The sequence below is a fragment of the Hibiscus syriacus genome, unplaced genomic scaffold, assembly GCF_006381635.1.
Source record: "Hibiscus syriacus cultivar Baekdansim isolate YM2019G1 unplaced genomic scaffold, ASM638163v2 tig00003454_pilon, whole genome shotgun sequence".
NCBI lineage: Eukaryota > Viridiplantae > Streptophyta > Magnoliopsida > Malvales > Malvaceae > Hibiscus > Hibiscus syriacus.
The window spans coordinates 2,269,755-2,278,653 of NW_024061972.1; the positions used below are offsets into that span (position 1 = coordinate 2,269,755).

Below are 8,899 nucleotides of genomic sequence, written 5' to 3' on the forward strand. Positions count from 1 at the left end.
ATATTCAAAATAATATTTATTCTAACATTAATAGTATATTATTATTACTTTTAAATTTAATGAAAAATTATATTTGTAATCGAACGTTAAAGATCTAATTTAAAATTTTAACTGATAATATAAAAATTATAATTAAAAATTTTATTTAATAGATTGTACCACAAACATTTTGGACTGAATCAATAAAAAAAATCATAAACTATAACATATATTGTAGGTTGAGTTTGAATTAAATTATAATCCTTATATGTTAATTAAATTTGAATTAAATTGAACAGAAATGATGAGATTAAAAAAAAGAAATATTTTTTTCAAAAATATATTAATAATTCTAAATATACTTGATTTGACTCATACTTAACACAAGCTAAATTGACCCAAAAATATAAAGTTGAGCCAAACCAAAAAAATTGACCGAATATTGACTCGTCCAAAAAATAATCAATCTAATTTGATATAAACATAAATCAACCGATCTGATAATGTTAGAACATACTCGACTTACTATAGACCCGAATAAAACTGAAACTTGAAATGACCCGACTGACCCGACTTACTATATACCTTGTAATGTCCCGATTCTCGATTTAGTAGTATTGGAGGTAAACCCATTAGGCTTGTGGGAAGCCTTGACCCAAATGTGAAATAGATTGGGCATAGGTTGAGCCCAAAAGATATAAAAATGACATTTTTGAATTAGAGATAATATAGGAAGGACCAAAAGGGTAATTCTCCCATTGTTTGAAAATAAGGCTAATCTCTATTTATGTAAATGAGGTCACACGTTGGGAAGAGAAACATTTTCTCTTGTCTTTTTCCTCTTCATCTTTCTCTCCTCTCTTCTTCATTTCTATCCATCAAAGGTGATAACTTTATTACTCCTCAAATCCTAACTCGAAATTGTGAAGGTAAGAATGTTAATCCTCTTTCTTAGAGCTCTATTTTAAGCTCACAATCTTGGAGTTTAGCCATGGTAGCTATAGAAGAGGTTTAGTGGGGCGTTTTAGGTTTTAGAACCCTAAGATGATTCTAGCTCATTTTTTATGTTTAGAATCACGTTGTTACTGTAATACCCCAAATAATAGGTCAGTGAGTAATTTGAAAGGAATAAATTTGGTGGACTAAATTGAATAAAAGGGTAAAGTATAAGAAATGACTTAAGTAAGACCAATGTGTAAGAGATAGAAAATGAAAGGGAATTTTTGTCCTTTTAAGTGAAATGAATTTAATCCCATATAAATTCTAGGGATTTAAATAAAAAGGGTAATGTAAGCTTAAGAAGCCATTTTTCTTCTTCTTCCTTCTTCCTCGTGGGTAGTTATTGTAACCTTAAGTGATATAGAAGCTTAAGGAATGATTAAATGAGGTTAAAACTACGAAATGAAGGAAATATAGTAGATTTTAGAAAATGGGTTTTGAAATGATATGTTAGTGTATTGGTTTTTATTGATGATTATTGGTAGATTTGACTTGTCAAAGTAGTAAATAAGAGATTAGAAGCATTGGATGAGTTTATAAACAAGTTAGAAAATTTGGTGTTATTCTTAGAATCCTATGATCTTGAAAGGTATTAGATGTTCTAAGAAGCTAAATGAAGGAATGTTAGAATAAATAGCTAAGAAATAAGTTAATGGTATTGTATGGTGTTTATATAATGATTTTTAACCTCATTTGGGTGATTTTCGAGCTAAAAACTGGAAAATCTGGGTGAGGGTATCGATACTGCTAAGAACAATACCGATACTATAAGCTAAAATGAGATAAAATTAGATGAGTAGTACCGATATTGATTCAATCAGTATCGATACCATGATAAGGGGTATCGATACCTAGCAACATCAAATCTAATTTTGGTATCGATATTAGTATGGGGTATCAATACCATAATAAGGGCATCGATACTAGGCAACATCGAACCTATTTTTGGTATTGATAACCGAAGTGGGTATTGGTACTATAGTTAGAAGTATTGGTACCAGGGTAGTAGTATCGATACTATGGAACAAGAAATGTTAAAAATAGGCCGATATTGGTATAGAAAGTTATTGATATGTTCTTTGGAGTACTATTTAAGTATAATGGTTAGAAAGTATTCTAACATTGGTATGATACATGTTTTATGAATGCTTAAGTAGATAGGAGCCAAGCTCCCGAAACAAGTAAAACTAAGGGAAAAGGCAAAGTACCAGAGTAATCAGCCTTATATTTGGGATTCATAGCGAGGAAAGTCAGGTGAGTGCATTTAATTATGTACGTACATGTTACAATAGTTATAGTTGTAGAAATAATTAATGCAAGTATGGTGATTACCAAATGGCACTTCGTGTGGAAAATATTAAGAAATTCATACTAAGTATATGAATTTTAGTATAGGGCACTTCGTGTGCTATCATGATAAGAAATTTATATTGAGTGTATGAATTTTCTGTATTGGGCACCTTGTGTGCTAAAGGATAAGAAATTCATACCATGTGTATGAATTTCAGTATGAGAAATATATGGGTATAAACATAGGAAGTACATAATAAGGAAATGGTTGATAAATGATGATATTAGCACTAGGGATGTAAATTATGGAATACAAATTGAATTGAAAGATCCAATGAGAGATGAAAATGGTCAGAAGTTCATAGTAGAAGATGAACTATCGTAATTGTATTGCATTAGTAATCCATATAATTATAGTAAAATTGAGGTATTAGTGCACTGGAGGTATGGAAATAAACCATAGAATGTATAATGAGGGAAAGGGTAAATGGATATGATGAATGATTATTATAGAAGAGACTACTTTAAATTCAAATATCAAAAGGCCTAACTGTGCATATGACATAAAGGTGTCATTTATGCTAGTTAGATGAAAGACTAAGTGTCTTTGAGGCCTAAATGTGTATATGACAGAAATATGTCATTTATGCTAGTTAGATGAAAGACTAAGTGTCTTTGAGGCCTAATTATGCATATGACAGAAATGTGTCATTTATGCCAGTTAGATGAAAGACTAAGTGTCTTTGAGGCCTAACTATACATATGACATAAAGGTGTCATTTATGCTAGTTAGATGAAAGACTAAGTGTCTTTGAGGCCTAATTATGCATATGACATAAAGGTGTCATTTATGCTAGTTAGATGAAAGACTAAGTGTCTTTGAGGCCTAAATGTGTATATGACAGAAATGTGTCATTTATGTTAGTTAGATGAAAGACTAAGTGTCTTTGAGACCTAATTATGCATATGACAGAAATGTGTCATTTATGACAGTTAGATGAAAGACTAAGTGTCTTTGAGGCCTAACTATACATATGATAGAAATGTGTCATTAATGCCAGTTAGATGAAAGACTAAGTGTCTTTGAGGCCTAACTGTGCATATGACAGAAAGGTGTCATTTATGCCAGTTAGATGAAAGGCTAAGTGTCTTTGATGCCTAACTGTGCATAAGACAGAAAGGTGTCAATCATGTCATTTAGATGAACGGTTAAGTACCGTTGAGTAAAAGAAAAATGGCCTAGTTGTGCAATTGACAGAAAGGTTTCAATCACGCCAGTTAGATGAATGGTTAAGTACCGTTGAGTAAAAGAAAAATGGCCTAGTTGTGTAATTGACAGAAAGGTTTCAATCATGTTAGTTAGATGAACGGATAAGTACCGTTGAGTAAAAGGAAAATGGCCTAGCTGTGCAATTGACAGAAAGCTGTCAATCATGCCAGTTACATGAACTGTTAAGTACCGTTGAGTAAAAGAAAAATGGCCTAGTTGTGTAATTGACAGAAATGTGTAAATCATTCCAGTTAAATGAATGATTAAGTACCGTTGAGGAAGAGAAAAATGGACTAACTGTACATTGGCAGAAAGGTGTCAATTATGCTAGTTAGACGAACATTAAACAATGTTGAATTATAGAATAAAGAAATATTAGTGTATTGTGATATGAAGGGATGCTATATATACATATATATATATATATATATATATGATACAACAATGAAAGGATGGCATAAATGAAAGTATAATAATGTATAAAAAGGCATGTAAGGATTACCAAATTGAAATGCTTAAAGGTGCATTGTAACGATGAATGGGGACTATCAATGAAAATAAAGAATAATTACTAAAGAGATAAATTGAAAGGAAAAATGTAAAGGTAGATATGTATGCTGGCATACGAAAAGAATTAAGAAGAATGTGAATGGAATATGATTTAAATAAGGAGTAGTATAGGATAATAAAAGAATAAACGCTTTAGTATGAAATAAATAAAGGTTACATATTTATCTATATTCAATGGTGACGTTATAATATTAGGTCTCACTATGTAATTACTTAACGTGTGTTTATTTCACTCGTAGGTTGAATACAACTGAGTAAGGAGATCTTTGGACATCCAGTCAGAGTCGTCTCATTAGTAACTGTATATTTTAGTTGTCATGTAATAAAGTTTATTAAAAACACTCTAATCAGCATTTAGATTAAACGGATGTAAAATAATGAAGTGGTTGAACATCACTTTTTATTTGTTTATTTAAGTTAATATTTGTTTCTTTTAAGTGAGTTAAATGTTTTAGAAAATGAAGCAAAATTTTTCTGGTTTCGTATTAAGAACATTAATATTAGTGATGTGACATCTGTGTATCGTATATGTATGGGTATACGGGAGATGGGTGTTACATTTATTGGTATCAGAGCTATAGGCACTACAAGAAAATATACCTTTAATGACACACGAACGATGACACACGCTAATTTATGACTTGCAAAAGATGTGTCATAAAAAATGTCACATTTTTTAAAATTTGAACGATTTATGACTTACAATAATGTGTGTCATATTTAATAGTCATAATCCAAAAATTTTACCAAAACACGGAGTACACTTTTAATTGTGTGTCATCTGTAAAAGTTGTCTTTTAATTTCCCCCATTATTTTCTTCCTTTCCCGCTTCTTCCCCCTCCAAAATCAGTTCATGCCGCATGTTTCCCCTTTTTTTTTATTCTCTTTTTCCCTTTTCCTCTTTGCATCAGTCCACCGGTAAAATGCCGAGAACCACCCCGACAACGGCCCCGACACTCGGCCAAGGTAAGCTCTCTCTCTCGTTGATCTTTACTATTTTGATTCAAAAATAATTTTATTTACTAACTTGACTCTTATCCTTTACAAAGGAAACCGAACGACGATAAAATAGAGTTAACAAGACTCCATCAACGTGTGAACAACCCAGGTATTCCTCTCTCGATTCCTATTTGTTTCAAAACAATGTAAACACAAACAGAAGTAAAAAAAAATAGAAAGAACAACATGAAATGAGAAATAGAAAATACCCTTCAAAAGGTAAAAAAATGGGTGTTCTTCGGTTGCAATTGCAAATCCCCTTTACATATATTTATTGTTGAGTTTTCTAATATTCCCCCATTACAAAAAATTTCCCTTCCGTATTTTCCTTGTGTTCTCTTCTTCATTTTTCTATCTCTCTCTGTTTCCTTCATTTTGTTCGAATTCCTCTATTGTTGGTGAAAATTTTTCTCTTCGAATGGTAGCCTGCTTTCAGTAGTACTCAAGCTTTCAGGTAGTTTATTTTTATTTATTTCATGGATCTTGTTGTGCTAGTAGTTGCGCCTTCATTGCTTCCTTTTATATGATTTGAACCTAGGGGTATTTTCTCTCTCATGAAGATTTGTCAATTCTTTGTTTAAAACTGTTTCAGTTCTTTTCACGTGTGAAATATGACTGTTTCTTTCTGCAAACATGTGATAGTGTAGTATGAATTTATTGTATAGAAGCATTATAAAGCAGAATATCATAATTAGGACATGGGATTACCTTCTGACTGAAGAAAACCGAACATACCATTACACACTAAACTAACCTTTACTAGGGGTCAGAGCCAGAGCTAACTCATTTAGAACTTTTCGTACATGCTAGAAGCATATAATAGTACATCAATACTTGCTTTCGCATATGAATTTTTACAAGTAAAATCCTTGTCCTACACAGAGACGTCTCACCTCCAAATACAATTTGTGTCGTCTTACCCTATCTTCCATGTTGGCTGTTGCATCCATTGTTTTAATTCCTAGATGGTGGCCGGTGATTTTCTAATGGGTTCGGTCTGGATGGGGATTTATGAATCTTTTTCATTTCAACCTGTTTTTCATCGCAGTGAGGATTTTTTTAGCTAATGGATTTATTTATACTAGTTAGATAAATACAACAATTTTAAGCTGAAAGAGATTACACAGTTCTTACCCAGGTAGGTAATGCATTTCTAGCACGTGGTCTCGACATTAGGCTTCGAGTCTGAACTTGAAGTGAACTGTTGTCACTATAGGAAAAAAAACATTAATGCATTACAATTTATAAGCTACAAAAGTTTGTAAATGTGCTTGATGTAGGTGTATGATATACGTTGAATGCTTTTAGCAATTGAGAGAGAGAAAGAAGATTGTCTGATAAATGGCTTGAACATCGATTTGGGAGCCCTCGAGTTGAGAATCTATAAGTAGGAACCATGCTAGTAGAATAATGTAAATTAGAACTTGGCCTCTCATCTTTATGTAGGCGGTGCAATATTTTTGTGTGTTTTAGTGTATTTATAGGGTGGTGTTTTGTGTATGTTAAAGGTGCATGGTGATCCTATGGAATTACGTACAAGATTGTTAAGATTTAAAAACTGTGTTTCTAGTGATTGTAGGTTGACTTCCTCTAAGCTATCATTTCTCATCTATCATTGCATCCAGGATATTAGCACTTGTTGAGTGCTTTGTATCTTACTGTCGGCATTGACTGTCGAGACCCGCCACCGAATATTTAGCTCCTGAATTGTTTTTATTATTTCAAAACCAAGTTATTGTGTGTTGATACTTTGCAAATTTTTACTCCCGCCATTGCATGCTGAATTTTTTTTGAAGACTTGGTTTAGTAGGTAAGCTAAAGCAACATTTTGTTATTTGATTCATATCAGTAGTTTTGTAACGAGGAAATTAGGCCTGGTGAAGTCACTGTCTTCAATCGTTCTTGTATTTATTTATTTTATAAATTACAAATGTTCATGGATTATGTTCCTACCAAAGTTGTTAGGATCACATATCGTTGTTAATAAGTCAAAAAAAAGATAATCCCTGAATCCACTATTACATGCATGTTTGGTATCTTAATTCTATGCTTCTAAGATTTGTGAATTAAAATTCATATTTCAGGAAGTTCAAAACTCTGATTTTTTTTCTTCATTAAGGCTGGTCCAATAATGGAGTCCGAAATGCAAATTGGTGTGAACAGCAACAACCAGCGCATATGATACAAATATACCCACCCACTACCATTTGAGTTTCCCCCTTTTCGATAGGTTCTCAAATTATATCTCTTTTACTCATAGTTATGGGCCTGCATTGAGTCGATACATGATGCTTTAAATTTGATCTTTTGTTTTGCAGCTAAGTATGAAAGAGATGCTAAGAAGTATTGGGATTAGTTCTATAGGAGGCATCAAGATAAAGTTAGTCCTCTTACAGTTTTGTTTAAGTTGTTTTCACCCCTTTTTATATCTACTAAGGTCATTGTTGAGATGTTGTGTTATTACTTAAATGCACTAAATCTAATCCCCAAACCCAAATTTTGGACTGGCTGTTAAATAATGTTAAATGCTATAATAGATACCTAAGGTTGAGGATCGAATGTTACTAAATTTCGGTTTAATCTTTTTACTAGCAATGGTTGTGACATACAACAAGGTTCTTTTTGGGATCACTTCGAAAAGTTGCAACTTATATAGAACCATTGCTACAAAAATTTTATTATGTTATTTGGAATAGTGATTTTGAAATTGTTTAATTCCTATCGTTTCAGTTTTTTAAAGAACGACACTACCTGGACAAGGAATGGGACCAATACTTCTCTGTGAGTCGAAGCTAACTATTTTCTCCTCTTTGTTTTTGATTTTTTAATTCTTCAAGGTTATTTGTTTCCTTTTTAACTAATTTTTTTTATTAAATCAAAGAAGCGGAAGAAAAGTTATTTTGGAGGTAAATCACTTAACATTTTGAAATTGATGCACTCACATGACCTTCAAAATTTGGAAGGGGTTCTTTCTTAGTTTCATTTGGAGGTGGAACATATTGTTCTTTCTTCTTCTTTTTTACTTACTAATCACATCCATTTTTTTGTACTCGCAATTAGTTGTTTCCTTAATCAGGAGATGGAATTTGCTCATTCTCTTAGGCAGAGTAAAGTTAACATCAAGATATGTCAGGTAAAATCCGTAAATTGTTTCTTTGGTAACTGCTAATAGAGAAGAAAATAATCTATTCATTTCCTGATTTACTGCTGGATTTGTTGTCAATCACTTCGACAGTATTCCTATGATCTTCTGTTGCAATATTTGCATAAAACGCAATCCACTGCAATGCTTAGGGTCATCAATGAACACATTAACTTTCAAGGTGATGCCATTTTCATTGTTCATATTATTCATGTTATGTATGCAAAAGAGGTGTTGTTTGATTATTGTTTTCTTTGTTTCCTTGCAGTTTCTTCTGGATGTAGATGAGACTAAGATACTTTTTGTTGTAAAAGGTCATGTAACAATTCATTATATTCGTTCATCTTTTGAATGAATATATTTTACTTTTGTTAGTTTTTAGATGTTCAAGTTTACTGTAGTAGGATTATGAAGTTACTGTGTGATTAATGGTTGAATCAGGTTTTTGTTCTTTAATTTGTTTTATTTCTTCCTTGTATCGACATATGATTACAATATTTTTGATAACTTAAAGTGAATATATTGTATGCAAATGGATTGCTTATATATAATATGATATATATATATTTAGTATTATGAGGTATTAAATGTGATTTAGTTTGATTATTTGTCAATCTACTATATATATATATATAATTTACGAGATACA

At 31.7% G+C, this 8,899-nt stretch overlaps 1 long non-coding RNA gene across 1 annotated transcript; it reads left to right on the forward strand.

Moving 5' to 3' along the window:
* Positions 1–8,073: 8,073 nt before the first annotated feature.
* Positions 8,074–8,431, forward strand: LOC120177614. The gene is made up of 3 exons (XR_005521437.1): positions 8,074–8,097; positions 8,169–8,241; positions 8,344–8,431. It is a non-coding gene; the product is annotated as an uncharacterized LOC120177614 (long non-coding RNA).
* Positions 8,432–8,899: the final 468 nt, after the last annotated feature.